Here is an 18,670-nt window from a genome sequence, read left to right as displayed (position 1 = left end):
CAGTTCTCTGTCAATGTATTGCTGCAGCTGCTTTTGAATGATCTTCAGCAAAATTTTACTTGTGTGTAATATTAATGATATTGTCCGATAATTTCCACATTTGGTAGGATGACCTTTCTTGGGAACAGGCAAAAATACGGATTTCTTCCAATCAGTTGGCCAGGTAGCTGTCTTCCAAATTTCTTGGCATAGATGAGTGAGCACTTTCATTGCTGCATCCATTGTTGAAATATCTCAGTTGGTATTCTGTCAATTCCTGGAGCCTTGTTTTTCACCAGTGCAGCTTGGACTTCTTCCTTCAGTACCATCGGTACCTGATCATATGCTACCTCCTGAAATGGTTGAAAGTCAACCAGTTATTTTTGGTATAGTGACTCTGTGTATTCCTTCCACCTTCTTTTAATGCTTCTTGTGTCATTTAATATTTTCCCCATAGAATCCTTCAGTATTGCAACTAAAGGCTTGAATTTTTTCCTTCAGTTCTTTCAGCTTGAGAAATACTGAGCATGTTCTTCTGATTTTCTACCTCCTGGTCTTTGCACATGTCATTATAATACTTTACTTTGTCTTTCGAACTGTCTTTTGAAATCCTCTATTCAGCTCCTTTACTTCATCATTTCTTCCTTTCACTTTAGCTACTTGACTTTTAAGAGCAAGTTTCAGAGTCTCTGCTGACATCCACTTTGGTCTTTTCTTTCTTTCCTGTCTTTTTAATGACCTCTTGCTTTCTTCATGTATGATTCCTCCATGTCATTCCACAACTTATCTGGTCTTCAGTCATTAGTGTTCAACACATCAAATCTGTTTTTGAGATGGTGTCTAAATTCAGGTGGGATATGCTCAAGGTTGTATGTACTTTGGCTCTCGTGGACTTGTTCTAGTTTTCTTCGATTTCAACTTGAACTTGCATTTGAGCAATTGATGGTCTTTTCCACAGTCAGCCCCTGGTCTTGTTCTGACTGATGATATTAAGCTTTTCCATTGTCTCTTTCCACAGATGTAGTCGATTTGATTCCTGTGTATTCCATCTGGCAAGGTCCATGTGTATAGTTGCCATTTATGTTGGTAAAAAAAGGTATTTGCAATCAATATGTAGGTGGTCTTGCAAAAATTCTATCATTCGATTTCCATCATCATTTCTATCACTAAGGCCATACTTTCCAACCGCCAGTCCTTCTTCTTTGTCTCTAACTTTCACGTTCCAATCACCAGTGACTATCAATGTATCCTGATCGCATGTTTGATCAATTTCTAACTGCAGAAATTGGTAAAAATCTTCAGTTTCTTCACTTTTGGCCTTATTGGTTGGTGTGTAAATTTAAATAACAGTCATATTAACTGGTCTTCCTTGTAGGTGTCACTGACATAATTGTACTTCTGGATAGATCTTGAAATGTTCTTTTTGAAGATAAATGCAATGCCATTCCTCTTCAAGTTGTCATTCTCAGCAAAGTAGACTATATGATTGTCCAAATCAAAATAGCCAATACCAGTCTATTTCAGCTCACTAATGCCTAGGATATCAATGTTTATGCATTTCATTTTTGATCATTTCCAATATTCCTTGATTCATGTTTCGTACATTCTACATTCCGATTATTAATGGATGTTTGCAGCTGTTTCTTCTCATTTTGAATCATGCTACATCAGCAAATCAGCAAATAATTATGGGAATTAGTTGCATTTAATTAGCATAATTTAAAAAATGTAAGTCTTTTTTTTTCTCTAAGTATGTCTGCTTTGATATAGGAACAGTGTTGATATATTCTCTGTTAATGTGGATTAAAGATAATAACAATAATGATAATATCAGAAAACTATACTTATTCAGCAAAATACCTCCTACAAGTCCATACTTAAGAGGAATTTATTTATTATTTGAATTATTTGAACCAAATTTTGGTGTATTTCAACAGTAAGAGACCAATTAATTATGCACAATCTTACATACTTAATTGATCACCTCTGTACAGATGTCGTAATTCAGTTTCACAAATTGCATAGAAAACTTTCCTATTTCAAAGTACCAATTGATAGAATATCTCTGTCAGGTTTCAAAATGATCCATTTTGTAGTTGATCATTTTAGTTAATAAATGTGAAATAAGCCCAACTGATCAGTAATTACGCATGGTCACTCATCTGGATGTGCAGTGGTCTTCTCTACATGGAGAAAACTGTATTCTCAAAGCTAGATGACCCACAGGCATTCCACACATCCTTTGACATTTCTTAAGTCTATTTCCATTTTTACTCTGCACCTTCATTCATCATCACAGTTGATGACAATCTGAGTATTTTAGGCAATTAGGGTTGAATTTTAACAGACTGAGTTGAGTAGCCTCGACAGAAGTCATGGAGTGCTGTGCCTCATTTCATAGGTGATGCCTGCCCCCAAAGTCATGCATAGCAGGGTTTCAGAGTATCTCTGTGATTTGTCCAGACACTCAGCTTGAACACGGCTGAGTCAAACCACAAAGTCAGTTTATCTGATTTGAAATCATTTGTCATATTTTTAACACAGCAGCCATGGCTCTTGATAGGGTGGGAAAGCAATTCTTAGTTTTTCTGGGTTCCTATCACTCCTAAATGGCTTAAGTCCTGCTTCTCTCAAACTGATGGCAAAATGGTGGAGCCAAAGTCAATGAGACCCACCTCCTGTCCCAGCTAATGACATCTCCGTCTCTCTGTCTACTCCTGAAATATCAGAGCATTCTGTGAAGCCTATTTTTCTCCTGTAAGGAATGTTACTTCCCGCTGGAAAAAAAATAAAATAAAAAAAGAAGTGTTATTTTCTCTTTCCTGTACTTGTTAGTTTACGTAAAAATATCTTGAAGCCAGATAACCTTTGCCTTTGAGCACTCCCAATTTCATTGCTCCCAACAATCTCAGTATACCTGTTTTTCTATGTCAAAGGATTTATTTAATCTGCAACTTTCCGCTAGTCAGATTAATTACTTCAGAGAAACTTTACCCTTTTATCAGCCAAGTAATTCACATGTGCTTGGAGTTTGACTTAATAATTCCATTATTTCTAATTTTAACAATGTTTTAAGTTAGATTTTGCTTTCAGTTCCTCTATTTCTCTCATCTCTAGTTCTCTCTATCTTTACTGTTCCCCACAAGACATAAATTTGCTTCCCGTTTACCAGGGTATTTAAAATTGCTCACTTATCTGAATGGGGATTTATTCAATGCAGCCACTTTGTTATTTATTTAATCATTCACTCATTCTGAAATGTATTGAATGTCTATTAAGTGCATATACTATGGGCAAGGCATTGTGAAAAGAGGAATGGATTGATAATTGTGCGCTCCCTTAAAAGGTTCACATTCTACCTCAGTAAGAAGAGCAGATAAGTTATTTTATCTCCCTGTGTTGATACACACATCCACAACAGAAGCATGAAAAAGATAGCAAAGTGGTAAAGTTTAACTCAGATGGTAGGATTCCAGGAAGCATTCATACTGATCCAGACTGAGCTGAGTTATAAAGAATGAGTAGGGGTGGGTGAGCTTTAGGATGAGGGTAGAAGGACTAGGTAAATTATACAGAGAGATTGGAGAATGACATCGTTAATTAGGCCAAGAACTAAAAGAAACCTCTGGACATCTTCTTTACTTCCTAACATTCTAGAACCATTCTTTCAAGTGAGTCGCAAAACTCATTTTTATATGTCTGAATAGTCTAAGGTTAGTCATATCCATGTCATGAAGTAAACCCCAAATTCTTCTCTTATTAAATGTATCTACTGAGTGTTTCATTAGTAAGGATGGGTTATCCCTCAGTTATTCATTCATTCATTTTCCCTAACCTTTGCTAGGCAACAATACTCACAAAGTTCTTCATGGGAGAAGAATCCTTCAATCAGTTCCACTGAAGAGTAAACTGAGGCTTTGAGAGTTAACCTATGTCCAAGGGCAAGGAATCCATTCTTGGTGGAGATGAAATTTATCTCTCGCTTGTCTAAAGCCAAAGCCTTTACAATTTCTACCAGACTAAAGTGGCTCAGTGGTTTAAAATCTTGGCTACTAACCAAAAGATCCACAGTTTGAATCCACCAGCCACTCCTTGGAAACCCTATGGGGTAGTTCTACTCTGCTCTATAGGGTTGCAATGAGTTGGGATCATCTAGACAGCAACGAGTGGGTAACGCAAGAGAGGACTAGTCACAACGGGAGACAGTATTGGGTGTTATCCTAAGAGCAGAGCTCCCAGCTGGTCTCTTGTTTTCAGGAGTGACATTTACAGTATTGTGTTCCTTTTGTTTCAATGTCTTCCCTGAAGGCTTTTCCATTTCTCAGTCCACTGGGCCATGTTATCTATGAATGATCTCCTCTTCTATTAAAGTGGTTGTTACCTCCAAACTTAAGTGTGTCTGTGTACAATTTTAATATGCAGAGCTCTTTTATGTGTGTCTACTGTTAACCCCCTCTCTCTATTCCAATCATGCAAATGACTGAAACCAATCATTGGAATGGTTAGTTGTATTAAATTGAGGAATAGACACAGGTCATAAACCTCCCAAATAAATGGTGCTCAGATAAGCTGTGCATAGAAATTAAAGTTCTAGATCACATTGATTTCCAAGTTGTACTGTGTTCAAAGCATTTTCCTCTTATTCATGTAACGAATCCTTATTTGTTTAATGATAGTGATTAGATGCCTTAAATTACCAGAAATAAATTCTGTTTCCCTCAGTACTGAGCATACATGTGAGAACCTACAGTTGTGCATTCTCCAGACTCTTTTTTTTGTAATGGTACTAAACACATCTAAACCAACATCTGTTGCAGTAATTTAAATGTTTTCTTCTTATGCAGTGTATGTATATTAAAAACCAAATGTGTTATTTAAAATATTAGTTATGTTCATAGATTAGAATCTTTATTTGTGAGTAGCTAGCACATAAAAATCGCAAAGTGAACGTAACAGAGTATATCTTTCTGACTCAAATAGGAACAGCTTCTATTTGATTATGTGTGTTTTGCATTTTTTATTCCAGATCATGTTTCAAATTACTTAGAATCTACATCGTGGAGAGATCACACCTCTCCTGCTTCAGGTGACTTTAAAGAAATAATCACTTTTTCTTAAGCTATCCAGAGACTCAAATACAATTTTGACAGTTGCTGCCTTGAAATAACGGCGCTGATTAAAATTAAAATTAGAATAGGAATTGAAAATTAAAATGACAAAAAAGAAGGCCCTGGAGTTCAAAAAAAGTGTTTAAAATAGGGTCATAGACAGAAAAGATAGTTAGGGAAAATAGTGTGCTGAAAGAGATTTTTGAAATAAAATGTTAATAAGTATAATGATGCTTGTATATTCTGTGTAGAATGAGGTGACTCTCACCCTACTATGTTGGGTGCAGTGAAACTTGAAGTGTAAGAAATTAGATGGAACATGAATTTAATGTTCAACCAAAGAAAAGCTCAGTATATAGACATTATCTGAGACTTCTTTCATTAATTTTGCCACTTACAAAGTCAAATGGGATTGCAGAATAGTCAATTTTATAAAACGTCATTTGACCTATGCCCCTGAAAACTAATAATTTTTAACCTCTATCTCCAGTCTATGGCAAAGTGATTTGCACTTGAATTAGCCAATAAATGACTTTCACTCTTTCTTTTACTTTGTGCATTTTTGCGGACATAGTTTGAATTCCTACGGAACAAAATATCCCACACTGAAGACTGGCTTCCAGATGATAATTAGTTGAATTTTCATTAGTTGAAGGATGTATCAATTAATAAATTAATATCATACCTTCATACAAATGTGATTTTATCCACATCCAAGAACTCTGTCATTCATTTATTCAGATAATAATTCTAAGAATTGTATTAGTTTTTTATTACTGTGTAACAAAGTACCAAAGATTTAGTATCTTAAAAGAATAGACATTGATTATCTCATAGTTTCTGTAATCCAGAAGTTCAGATGCATCATAGCTGAGTTCTCTGCTCAGGTTTTCACAAGGCTACAGTCAAGGTGTTGCCCACGCTGCAACTCATCTGAGGCTCAGGATCCATTCTTAAGCTCATTCACATTTTGGCTGAATTCAGCTCCTTGTAGTTGTAATACTAAGGACCCATTTTCTTGCTAGCTGTCAGTCAGGAACCCCTCTCAAGCCTTAGAAACTGCCCTTAGTTCCTTGCCATGTGGCACCCATAAGCAGTTCACAGCCATGGTGTTTTTTCCAGCAGAAGTTGTTTTCACTTACTTCTTCTTCTGAAACAGCTGGAGAAAACTCTATTTTAAAGGGCTCACCTAATTAGTTCAAGTTCACCAGGGATAATCCCTATCTAAAGGTCAACTGATTTAGGACTTTAAGTATATCTGCAAAATTCCTTGACAGTAATACCTATGTTAGTGTTTGACTGAATAGACAATATAAAACGTGTATACACGAGGGGCCTAGAATCTTATGGAACATCTGAGAATTCAGCCTAACACAAAGATAAGTAATAAAGGCTCTGTAACAAAGAGGCTTCATATTAGCCTCTTATTGGGAAGCAACATGACCTTGACTAAAACTACGGGGTCAACATGAGTCAGAATCGACTTGGCAACTGGTTATCCCTTAGGAAAGAGTTTTTACGTCTTTGAAAGTTAAGTTTCACATTCCTTTTAGATAGGATGCCAGAAAAGTCCCAGTTTTCCTCTGTTTTCCTGATGATATTATTATCTTTTGTTTAAGAATGCATCTTAGTTTGTATAATAAATCACATAGTATATACAGATGGCCATTGTGAAGTTATAATGAGAAAATGTGTGTAAAATCTTTCAGTGTGTTTAGCAAAAAGGCACTATATATACGTATATATGTTAGTACATGTACATAGTCTTTCAAGAGCCTGGATTTGTGTAAATGTCATTGTATAAAAGGGTTTGTGTGCATAAACTATGCCTAGCTCAATGATGAATGCAAAAAAAAATAAGTATCAAGGAGCATGAGATGTAATTAGAGAGGTCAGGCTATTAGGAAACAAAAATAAAAACCAAGAGCCACAAGTTATAAAGAAAGTTATTTTGAGAACATGGAAGTGGTGTGATCAGCTCTTGTATGGGGGGAGGATATATAAGTGTTCTTAGAAGATACAGAATTTGACATGTTTCTTGAAAGGTGAGTTGAGTTTCTATAGATTAGAAAGAAGGGAAAATCATTCCAGTTAAAAATAAATGAGTCAAACCAAGAAGATATTCCATATGGAAAGAACACAGAAAGACGACAGTATTCCGTGACAGATGAGGCCAACAAGGTGAAGTTCATTCCAAATTGTAAAGGATTTTGACAGCCAGTTGAGGGGCTTATATGATTTTAATAGGTGACTGACACAGTCACAGTGTGTCAAATGACTGGAATGAGGCAAGTATTGAAAGAAAAAACAGGGTCTGGAGAATTTCCCAATATTTTTGACAAAAGTAGTAGTCTTGGGTTAAGATAGCAGTGGCTTGAGGAAATAGCGAAGTGCAGAAATGCAAGAAATGGAGGAAGATATGCATTTATATCTCTGTATATTATATCTAAGGAGCCCAGATGCTGCCGTGGTTAAGCGCTTGGCTGCTAACCGAATGGTAGGAGGCCGTTCCAACCTACCAGCCACTCTTCAGAATAAAGATATTGCAGTCTGTTTCCATAAAGATTACAGACTTTGAAACCCTATGGGGAAGTTCTACTCTGTCTTTTCGGGTCACTATGAATGGGAATCGACTCAATGGCAGTGGGTTTTTTGGTATACCTATATCTAAACCTATCTGCCTGCCTGTCTGTGTATTCATTTATCTATCTATCTGTCTATCTCTCCATAGCATCCTACAAGTTCAACTAATTAATCAGCAACCCAATGGAGGAACTAGAGGACAGGGAAAAGCCAAAGACAATATCTCTTAATGCCCTGTATGGATGTTAGCCTCAGTTTGGTCTAACCTAGAAGTCTCTAGTTTAGTTTCTTCTTTCCTCACTATTGCCTTAAGCTTTTGGACTGGCCTAGAATGGGAGTTTAACAGAGAGACAACACTGTACATACTTTCAATCTAGGGTAAGTATCCTATCTATTTGGCTTACTATTTTTCACACCATTACTTCCAGTGATCCAGGGAGAGTATTGGTTTCAACAGCATCATTGACTGCCTTTTTTTATACTCCTAGGAAGTGTAATGGTCTCCCTGTGCATCTGGTAACTGATACTATCAATTAGACCTGACAAATTAATGATAGGCTATATTAACCACATTTGTCTAAGCATTTCAAAGATATCTCCTGATTTCAGTGGGATTCATTTAGGTTAAAGGAAAATATTTAGAATCCTGGATTCCCCAGTAAAGTTAGATTTCCTAATCTAATAAGTACAACTCATAATTGTTATGCATTCATAAAAAGAATAATTGGGATATCTATATATGCTGGTGCAGAAAGCACTGTAAAGCAGATTGTTAAGTGGAGAGAAAAGGGCAGTCACAAATAATATGCAAAGTACAATCCCATTTATGTCAAACAAAAGGTATACGGTGATGCCTGCATATGTATACCTTTGTGCATATGCATAGACAAGTATACATATATACTTGCACAGAATGGAAGGTGATGGAATGCATGTTAGGCTGTTGAAAGTCCTGACTTTGGAGAGAAGTGAGAGATTTTAAAAAAATAAGTGAGACTTTCATATCTTCTGCTGCATATTTATGCAGTTTAGGGTTAAACACGCAAAGGAACAAACAAATAGTGTTGGATCTTACTCCAAGTTTTCACATTTCTACAGGGATAATATGGTATATGGGCATAAAAATCATGTTATAGATGTATGATCTCTGCTGAAAGCTATGCCACCATTATTTCAAATATCAGCAGGGTCACCCCTGTGGACAGGTTTCAGCGGAGCCTCTGAACTAAGACAGACTAGGAAGAAGGACCTGGCAATCTACTTCTAAAAAAATTGGAGAGTGAAAAACTTATGAATAGCAGTGCAACATTGTCTGATATAGTACCAGAAAATGAGCCCCTAAGGTTGGAAGGCAATCAAAATATGACTGGGGAAGAGATGCCTCCTCAAAGTAGAGCTGATCTTAATGACGTGGATGGAGAAAAGCTTTCAAGACCTTCACTTATTGATGTGGCACAACTCAAAACTAAAAGAAAAAACTGCAAGCATCCATTAATAATTGGAATGTGGAAAGTACAAAGTATGAATCTAGGAGAATGGTAAGTTGTCAAAAATGAAATGGAACACTTGAAGATTGATATCCTAGGCAGTATTAGTGAGCTGAAATGGACTGGTATTGGCCATTTTGAATTGGGCAATCATATGGTCTACCATGCTGGGAATGACAAACTGAAGAGGAACGGCATCACATTCATCATCAAAAAGAACATTTCAAGATCTATCCTGAAGTACAACTCTGTCAGTGATAAGATAATATCCATATACCTAGAAGGAAGACCAGTTAACACAACTATTATTCAAATTTATACACCAACCACTAAGGCCAAAGATGAAGAAATTGAAGATTTTTACCAACTTATGCAATCTGAAATTGATCAAATATGTAATCATGACACATTAATAATAGCTGATGACTGGAAAGTAAAAGTTGGAAACAAAGAAGTAAGTTCATTACTTGGAAAATACGGCCTGTGTGATAGAAATAATGCCGGAGATCTCATAATAGAATTTTGCAAGACCACCAACATATTCATTGGAAATAACTTCTGTTAACAACAAAAATGGCAACTATACACATGGACCTTGCCAGACAGAATACACAGGAATCAAATTAACTACATCTGTGGAAAGAAAAGATGGAGAAGGTCAATATCATCAGTCAGAACAAGGCCAGGGTCCAATTCCAGAACAGATCATCAATTGCTCAAGTTGCAAGTTCAAGTTAAAGTTAAAGAAAATTAAAACAAGTCCACGAGGACCAAAGTACAACCTTGATTATATCCCACCTGAATTTAGAGACCATTACAAGAATAGATTTGATGCATTGAACACTAATAACCGAAGACCAAACGAGTTTTGGAATGACATCAAGGACATCATACATGAAGAAAGCAAAAGGTAATTAAAAATACAGGAAAAAAAGAAAAGAGACAAATGAATGCCAGAAGAGAGTCTGAAACTTGCTCTTGAATGTAGAGTAACTAAAGCAAATGGAAGAGATGATGAAGTAAAAGAGCTTAATAGAAGTTTTCAAAGGGTAGCTAGAGAAGACAAAGTAAAGTATTATAATGAAATGTGCAAAGACCGGCAGATAGAAAAGCAAAAGGAAAGAACATACTTGGCATTTTTCAAGCTGAAAGAACTTAAGAAACAATTCAAGCCTCCAGTTGCAATTTTGAAGGATTCTATGGGGAAAATATTGAATGATGCAGGAAGTATCAAAAGAAGATAGAAGGAATACATAGAGTCACTATACCAAAAAGAATTGGTCGATGTTCAACTATTTTAGGAGGTAGCATATGATCAAGAACGGATGGTACTGAAGGAGAAAGTTGAAGCTGCACTGAAGACATTGTCAAAAAACAAGGCTCCAGGAATTGACAGAATACCAACTGAGATATTTCAACAAACTGAAGCAGTGCTGGAGGTGCTCACTCATCTATGCTAAGAAATTTGGAAGACAGCCACCTGACCAACCAACTGGAAGACATCCATATTCGTGTCCATTCAAGAAAAAGGTGACCAAACGGAATGCAGAAATTATTGAACAGTAACATTAATGTCACATACAAGTAAAACTTTACCTCAGATGGTTCAAAAATGGTCACAGCAGTACATTGACAGGGAACAGCTGGAAATTCAAGCCAGATTCAGAAGAGGATGTGGAATGAGAGATATCATTGCTGATGTCAGAAGGATCTTGGCTGAAAGTAGAACATACCAGAAAGATATTTACCTGTGTTTTATTGACTTTACAAAGACATTTAACTGTGTGGATCATAACAAATTATGGATAACATTGCAAAGAATGGGAATTCCAGAACACTTAACTGTGCTTATGAAGAAACTGTACATAGATCAAGAGGCAGTCATTGGAACAGAACAGGGGGATACTCTGTGCTTTAAAATGCAGGAAAGATGTGCATCAGAGTTGTAGCCTTTCACCATATCTATTCAATCCATAAGCTGAGCAAATAATCCAAGGAACTGGACTATATGAAGAAGAATGGGGCATCCAGGTTGGTGGAAGACTCATTACAACCTGCAATATGCAGATGACACAACCTTGCTTGCTGAAAGTGAAGATGACTTGAACTACTTACTGATGAAGATCAAAGACTACAGACTGTATATGGATTACACCTCAACATAAAGAAAACAAAAATCGAGAGGCAGGGTCAAGATGGCAGAGTAGTCAGACGCTTCCTGTGTTCCCTCTTACAACAAAGACCTGAAAAAACAAGTGAACCAATTATATATGATAACCTTGGATCCCTGAACATCAAAGACAAAGTAAAGGAATCAGACTGAGTGGCAGGGGGAAGGAGAGACGGTTCAGAAGCAGTGAGGAGTTGTCAGATGCAACCTGGCTGGTACCAGCACCCGGTAGGCTGGATTGGCTGGCATGTGTGGTGAGGCAAGTGGTGGTGCTGGGGATGCATTTTCCACATTGGGAGAGATGGAGCAGCAGAGCGTCTGCTCAAATCTTCAGAACCAGCAAGAAATGGTGCTCAATTGGCAAAAGATAAGCACAAGCATCTAACCTACCTTGTAGATCCAAAAATAAACCCCTCCTTTTGGGACGTACCTCTCTCCCATTTACCTGCCACCTCCCCACTCTGCCCATGTCCCGGTCCGGCTTCAGTGACTGCTGCACCCCCTGGGCCAGAAGTAGGACCCATCATATGCCCTGAGCCATTCTCCCGGCTTTGGAGAGGGAACAAATTAACAAAGAAGGAAAAATAATATGCCAGCTCCCTTAAACCAGGAACTCAGGGCAGGCACAACCCCTTTGCCTAGGCACAAGCATAAGGGGTCCATGGACTTTGAATGTCTTTCACCCCTGCATAGACCTGTGTGGGTCCATTTCAACAGTGTAGGCCCTCATTAGCACAATATAACATGGTTTATACCAAAGCCTATTTTTATCTGTATCAGCTAGAAGGGAGAGTGGCAGATTCATGACATTTGACACCACCCTGCACATTAAGCAGGGTCTTCACTTACCCACATAAGGGGCCTGAGTACTAGTGGCTCCACCCACCCTACCAAGCCACCCATGACAGGGGTCTAAGACTAAGTGGTGATTCCCAGTCCTTAGAGCCAACAGCAGTGGGTGCCCATAGTCCAGCTGCAAAACCCACCTACTTACACACTCTAGGGAACAGGGACACAACTTCCACCCAGGCTTTCAGGGGCAACAATCAGCCCCCCGCCTTCATCAGCACATGACCCCCTACAGCAGCCAGATACCTGTGTCTACTCCAATCACCCCTGCCTGTCTAGGACTGTAGGTGAGAGCCTGCACCACACACTCAGTGACTGATGACATGGACACCTGAGCTGAATTCACACAAGAAAAGTAAAGGGACTCCTGGGCTCACATACCTAGTTACAGCTCTAACTACCTGGAGACAGGTCATGAGAGCTTCGAAGATGCCAATAATTAAACTAGCTCACACGACCAGCCTATTTGGGCATATCAAGACAAAACAAGAAGCTGGGACACAGTAAGCAAATACAAAATAAATAAATATAATAACTTATTGACGGCTCAGAGACAACAGTAATTATCAAATCATATAAACAGGCAGACCATGATGGCTTCAGCAAACCACCAAAATAAAGAATCAAGAAACCTTCCAGAGGAAGAGAACTTCTTGGAATTACCAGAGGTAGAATTCAAAAGATTAATATACAGAACTCTTCAAGATATCAGGAAGGAGATACTTCAAAATGCAGAACAAGCAAAGGAACATACAGACAAAGCAATAAGAGGAACTTAAGAAGACTAGAGAAGAGCATAATGACAAACTTAACAAGCTGCAAGAATCCATAGAGAGACAGCAAACAGAAATCCAGAAGACTGACAATAAAATTCAGAATTAGACAACTCAATAGAAAGTCACAGGAGGAGAACTGAGGCAATGAAAGTCAGAATTAGTGAGACTGAAGATAAAGGACTTGATGCCAGCATATTTAAGGAAACATCAGAAAAAATAATGAAAAAAAAAAAAAAAACAAAGAAACCCTAAGAATTATGTGGGACTCTATCAAGAGGAATAACTTACGAGTGATTGGAGTACCAGAACAGGGGGGGATAACAGAAAAAAAAGAGAATTGTTGAAGATTTGCTGGCAGAAAACTTCCCTGATATCATGAAAGATGACAAGATACCTCTTCAAGAAGCTCATCAGATCCCAAAAGAAAGTCACCAAGACATAGTGTTATCAAACTTGCTAAAACCAAAGATAAAGAGAGAATTTTAAGAGAGGCTAGAGATAAAGGAAAACTTATCTACAAAGGAGAGTCAATAAGACTAAATTCTGCCTACTCAGCAGAAACCATGCAGGAAAGCAATGGGATGACATATATAAAGACTGGAAGGAAATAAATTGCCAGCCAAGAATTATATATCCAGCAAATCTGTCTCTCAAATATGATGGTGAAATTAGGGCATTTCCAAATAAACAGAAGTTGAGGGAATTTGTAAAAAGCAAACCAAAATTACAAGAAATACTAAAGGGAGTCCTCTGGTTAGAAAATCAGAGCTAAAACACTGAAAATAGGGAAACAGAGACATCAATATGTAAAAGATGACAACATTGAAACAAAAAAGAGGGACAAAAAAATGTAGTTGTATATCTTTCATATGGAGAGGAAGTCAAGGTGATATCAAGAAACAAAAGATTGATTCAACCTTAGAAAAATAGGGGTAAATATTAAGGTAAACACAAAGGAAACTAACAATCCTAGACATCAAAATAAAAAATAAGAGAACTACTCAGCAAATACAAAATCAACAACAATGAAAAAGATGAAAAGAAAATACATAAAGAACGACTTGGCACAGAAAATTAAGTGGAACAAAGAAATTGTCAAAAATTCATCAAAATGGGAACACTAAACTCATACCTATCAATAATTATGCTGAAGTAAATTGACAAAATGCACCAATAAAGAGACAGAGAATGGCAAAATGGATAAAAAAACATGATCCATCTATATGCTGCCCACAAGAGACACACATTAAAGACACAAATGAATTAAAATTCAAAGGATGAAAAAAAATGTATTGAGCAAACAAAAATCAAAAAAGAGCAGGAGTGGCAATACTAATCTCTGACAAAATAGACTTTAAAGTAAAATCCACCACAAAGGATAAGGAAGGACACTATATAATGACTAAAGAGCCAATACACTAGGAGGACATAACCATAATAAATATTTACAGCCCCAACAACAGGGCTCCAAAATACCTGAAACAAACTTTAACAGCATTGAAAAGAGAAATAGATAGCTCCACAATAGTAGTAGGAGACTTCAACACACCATTTTTGGTGAAGGACTGAACATGCAGAAAGAAACTCAATAAAGACCCAGAAGATCTAAATGTCACAATCAACCAACTTTACCTCATAGACAAATACAGAACACTCCACCTAACAGCAGCCAAGTATACTTTCTTTTCCAACGCACATGGAACATTCTCCAGAACAGACCACATATTAGGCCACAAAGCAAGCCTTATCAGAATCCAAAACATCGAAATACTACAAAGCATTTTTTCTGACCATAAAGCCATAAAAGTAGAAATCAATAACAGAAAAAACAGGGGAAAAAAATCAGATACATGGAAACTGAACACCTTGCTCAAAAACTATTGGTATTTAAAAGAAACCAAGGACCAAATAAAGAAATTCACGGAATCAACTGAGAATGAAAACACATCCCACCAGACCTTTGGGACACAGCAAAAGCAGTGCTCAGAGGTCAGTTTATAGCAACAAACACACATATCCAAAAAGAAGAAAGGGCCAAAATTGAAACATATCCATCTGCAAAAAAAAGAAGCAAGACTCATTCTTCATACCATGCAGAAAAACTAACTCAAAATGGATCAAAGACCTAAATATAAAATCTAAAACAATAAAGATCATGGAAGAAAAAATAGGGAGAACACTAGGAACCCTAACACATGGCATAAACAGAATATAAAACATAAGGAACAATGCACAAACATCAAAAGAGAAACTAGATAACTGGGAGCTCCTAAAAATCAAACTCTTATGCTCATCAAAATACTTTACCAAAAGAGTAAAAAGACAACCTACAGACTGGGAAAAATTTTTTGCTACAACATATCTGATCAGTGTATAATCTCTAAAATCTACAAGATAATGCAAAACTTCAACCACAAAAAAGACAACCCAATTAAAAAATGGGCAAAGAATGTGAAGTGGCACTTCACCAAAGAAGACATTCAGGCAGCTAAAAGATACATGAGGAAATGCTCACGATCATTAGCCATTAGAGAAATGCAAATCAAAACTACAATGAACAGCACAATTAGAAGAGCGTAGTCAATGTCACTTAAATGTGTATGTAAAAAAATTTTTGAAATGGCATATCTTTGGCTATGTGTATTTTCACAAAAAAAAAAAAAAAGTTGAGAATTTAGAGGGTTAAAATGTTGTGGGGTTGTTAACCAATGTCATAAAACAGCATGTGTGTTACTGTTACATGAGAAACTATCTGTTCTGTAAGCCTTCACCTGAAGTACAATAAAATATTAAAAAAAAAAAAACTACAATGAGACACCATCTCACCCCCAAAACACTAGCATTAATCCAAAAAACCATGTTGGAGAGGTTGTGGAGAGACTGGAACACTTATATACTGTTGGTGGGAATGTAAAAATGGTACAATCACTTTGGAAATCAATTTGGCACTTCCTTAAAAAGCTAGAAATAGAGATACCATACAATCCAGCAATCCCACTCCTTGGAATATATCCTAGAGAAATAAGAGCCATCTCACAAATGGATATATGCACATCCATGTTCCTTGCAGCACTGTTCACGATAGCAAAAAGACGTAAAAAACCTAGGTGCCTATCAACAGATGAATGGATACACAAATTATCTTATATTCACACAATGGAATACTACACAACTACAAAGAACAATGATGAATCCGTGAAACATCTCATAACATGGATGAATCTGGAGGGCATTATGCCGAGTGAAGTTAGTCACTCACAGAAGGACAAATATTGTTTGCGACCACTATTATAAGAACTCAAGAATAGGTTTAAACACAGAAGAAAACATTCTTTGATTGTTAGGAGAGTGGGAGGGAGGGAGGGGAATTCATTAACGAGATACTAGGCAAGAATTATCTTAGGTGAAGGGAAGGACAACACACAATATAGGGGAAGACAGCACCACTGAACTAAACCAAAAGCTAAGAAGTTTCCTGAATACAACCTAACACTTTGAGAGACAGTACACCAGGTGCTGGGGTCTGGGGACCATGGTTTCAGGGGACATCTAGCTCATTTGGCATAACAAAGTATATTAAGAAAATTCTCTGCATCCCACTTTGGTGAGTGACGTCTGGACTCTTAAAAGGTAGTAAGAAGTCATCTAAGATGTATCAATTGGCCCCAACCCACCTGGAGCAAAGGAGAATGAAGAACACCAAGGACACAAGGAAAATATTAGCCAAAGAGACAAAAGGGGTCACATAAACCAGAGACTCCATAAGCCTGAGACCAAAACTAAATGGTGCCCGGCTACCACCAATGATCACCCTGACAGGAAACATAACAGAGAGTTCCTGACAGAGCAGGAGAAAACTGAGGTGCAGAGCTCAAATTCTTTTAAAAAGACTAGACTTAATGGTCTGACTGAGACTGAAGGAACACCAGAAGACATGGTTCCCGGACTCTCTGTTAACCCAGAACTAAAAGCATTCCCAAAGCCAACTCTGCAGACAAGGATAGCCTGGACTGTAAGACATAAAATGATACTCGTGAAGAGTGTGCCTCTCAGTTCAAGTAGACACACGAGATTAAATGGACAGCTCCTATCTGGAGGCAAGATGAGAAGACAGAAAGAGATAAGAGCTGGTTGAATGGACACGGGAAATTCAAGGTGGACAGGAGAAATGTGCAGTCGCATTATAGGGATAACAACTAGGGTCACATGATAACGTTGTATAAATTTTTGTCTGAGAAATGAACTTGAACTGTTAAAGTTAATGTAAAGTACAATTTAAAAAAATAATAAGAGAATGAAAATCCTCACAACTGGACCAATAAGCAACATCATAATAAATGGAGAAAGTATAGAAGCTGTCAAGGATTTCATTTTACTTGTATCCACAATCAGCGCCCATGGAAACAGCAGTCAAAACATCAAACAATATATTGCATTGGGCAAATCTGCTACAAAGGCCTCTTTGAAGTTCTAAAAAGCAAATATGTCGCTTTAAGGACTAAGGTATGCCTGACACAAGCCAAGATATTTTTAATCACCTCACATGCATTTGAAAGCTGGGCAAAGAATAAGGAAGACCAAAGAAGAATTGATGCATTTATCCCAATCCAAATACCAGCAACATTCTTTAAAGAGATGGAAAAACTAATCATTAACTTTATATGGAAAAGGAAGAAGCCCCGGATAAGTAAAGCTCTATTGACGAAGAAGAATAAAGTAGGAGGACTCGCACTACCTGACCTCAGAACCTACTATACAGCTATGGTAATCAAAATAGCCTGGTACTGGTATGATGACAGATACATTGACCAATGGAACAGAATTGAGAACCCAGAGGTAAATCCATCCACCTATGGTCACCTGATCTTCGACAAGGCCCAAAGTCCATTAAATGGGGAAAAGACAATCTTTTTTAACAAATGGTGCTGGCAAAATTTGATGTCCATCTGCAAAAAAATGAAACAGGACCCAAACCTCACACTATACACAAAAACTAATTCAAAATGGATCAAAGACTTAAATATAAAGCCAAAAACTATAAAGTTCATAGACAAAAAAATAGGATCAACGCTAGATGCCCTAATGCATGGCATTAACAGGATACAAACCATAACCAACAACGTACAAACCCCAAAAGATAAACTAGACTACTAGGATCTTCTAGAAGTTAAACACTTATGCTCATCAAAAGACTTCACCAAAAGAGTAAAGAGAACCTACAGACTTGAAAAAAAAATTTGGACATTACAAATCAGACAAAGGTCTAATCTCTAAAATCTCCAAAAATCCCAACACCTCTACAACAAAAAGACAAATAATCCAATTAAAAAACGGGCAAAGGAAATGAACAGACACTTCACCAAAGAAGACATTCAAGCGGCCAACAGACACATGAGGAAATGCTCCCGATCACTAGCCATTAGAGAAATGCAAATTAAAACCACAATGAGATACCATCTCACCTCGGTGTTACTGGCATGAATCAAAACACTGGAATTAACAAATGTTGGAGAGGCTGCCGGGAGATTGGAAGTCTTATGCACTGCTGGTGGGAATGCAAAATGATACAACCATTTTGGAAAATGATATGATGCTTCCTTAGTAAGCTAGAAATAGAAATACCATTCGATCCAGCAATCCCACTCCTAGGAATATATCCCAGAGAAATAAGAGCCGTCACACGAATAGATACATGCACACCCATATTCATTGCAGCAC

This window comes from Trichechus manatus, unplaced genomic scaffold, assembly GCF_000243295.1.
Source record: "Trichechus manatus latirostris isolate Lorelei unplaced genomic scaffold, TriManLat1.0 scaffold00014, whole genome shotgun sequence".
Taxonomy (NCBI): Eukaryota; Metazoa; Chordata; class Mammalia; order Sirenia; family Trichechidae; genus Trichechus; species Trichechus manatus.
This window is presented reverse-complemented; position numbering follows the sequence as displayed.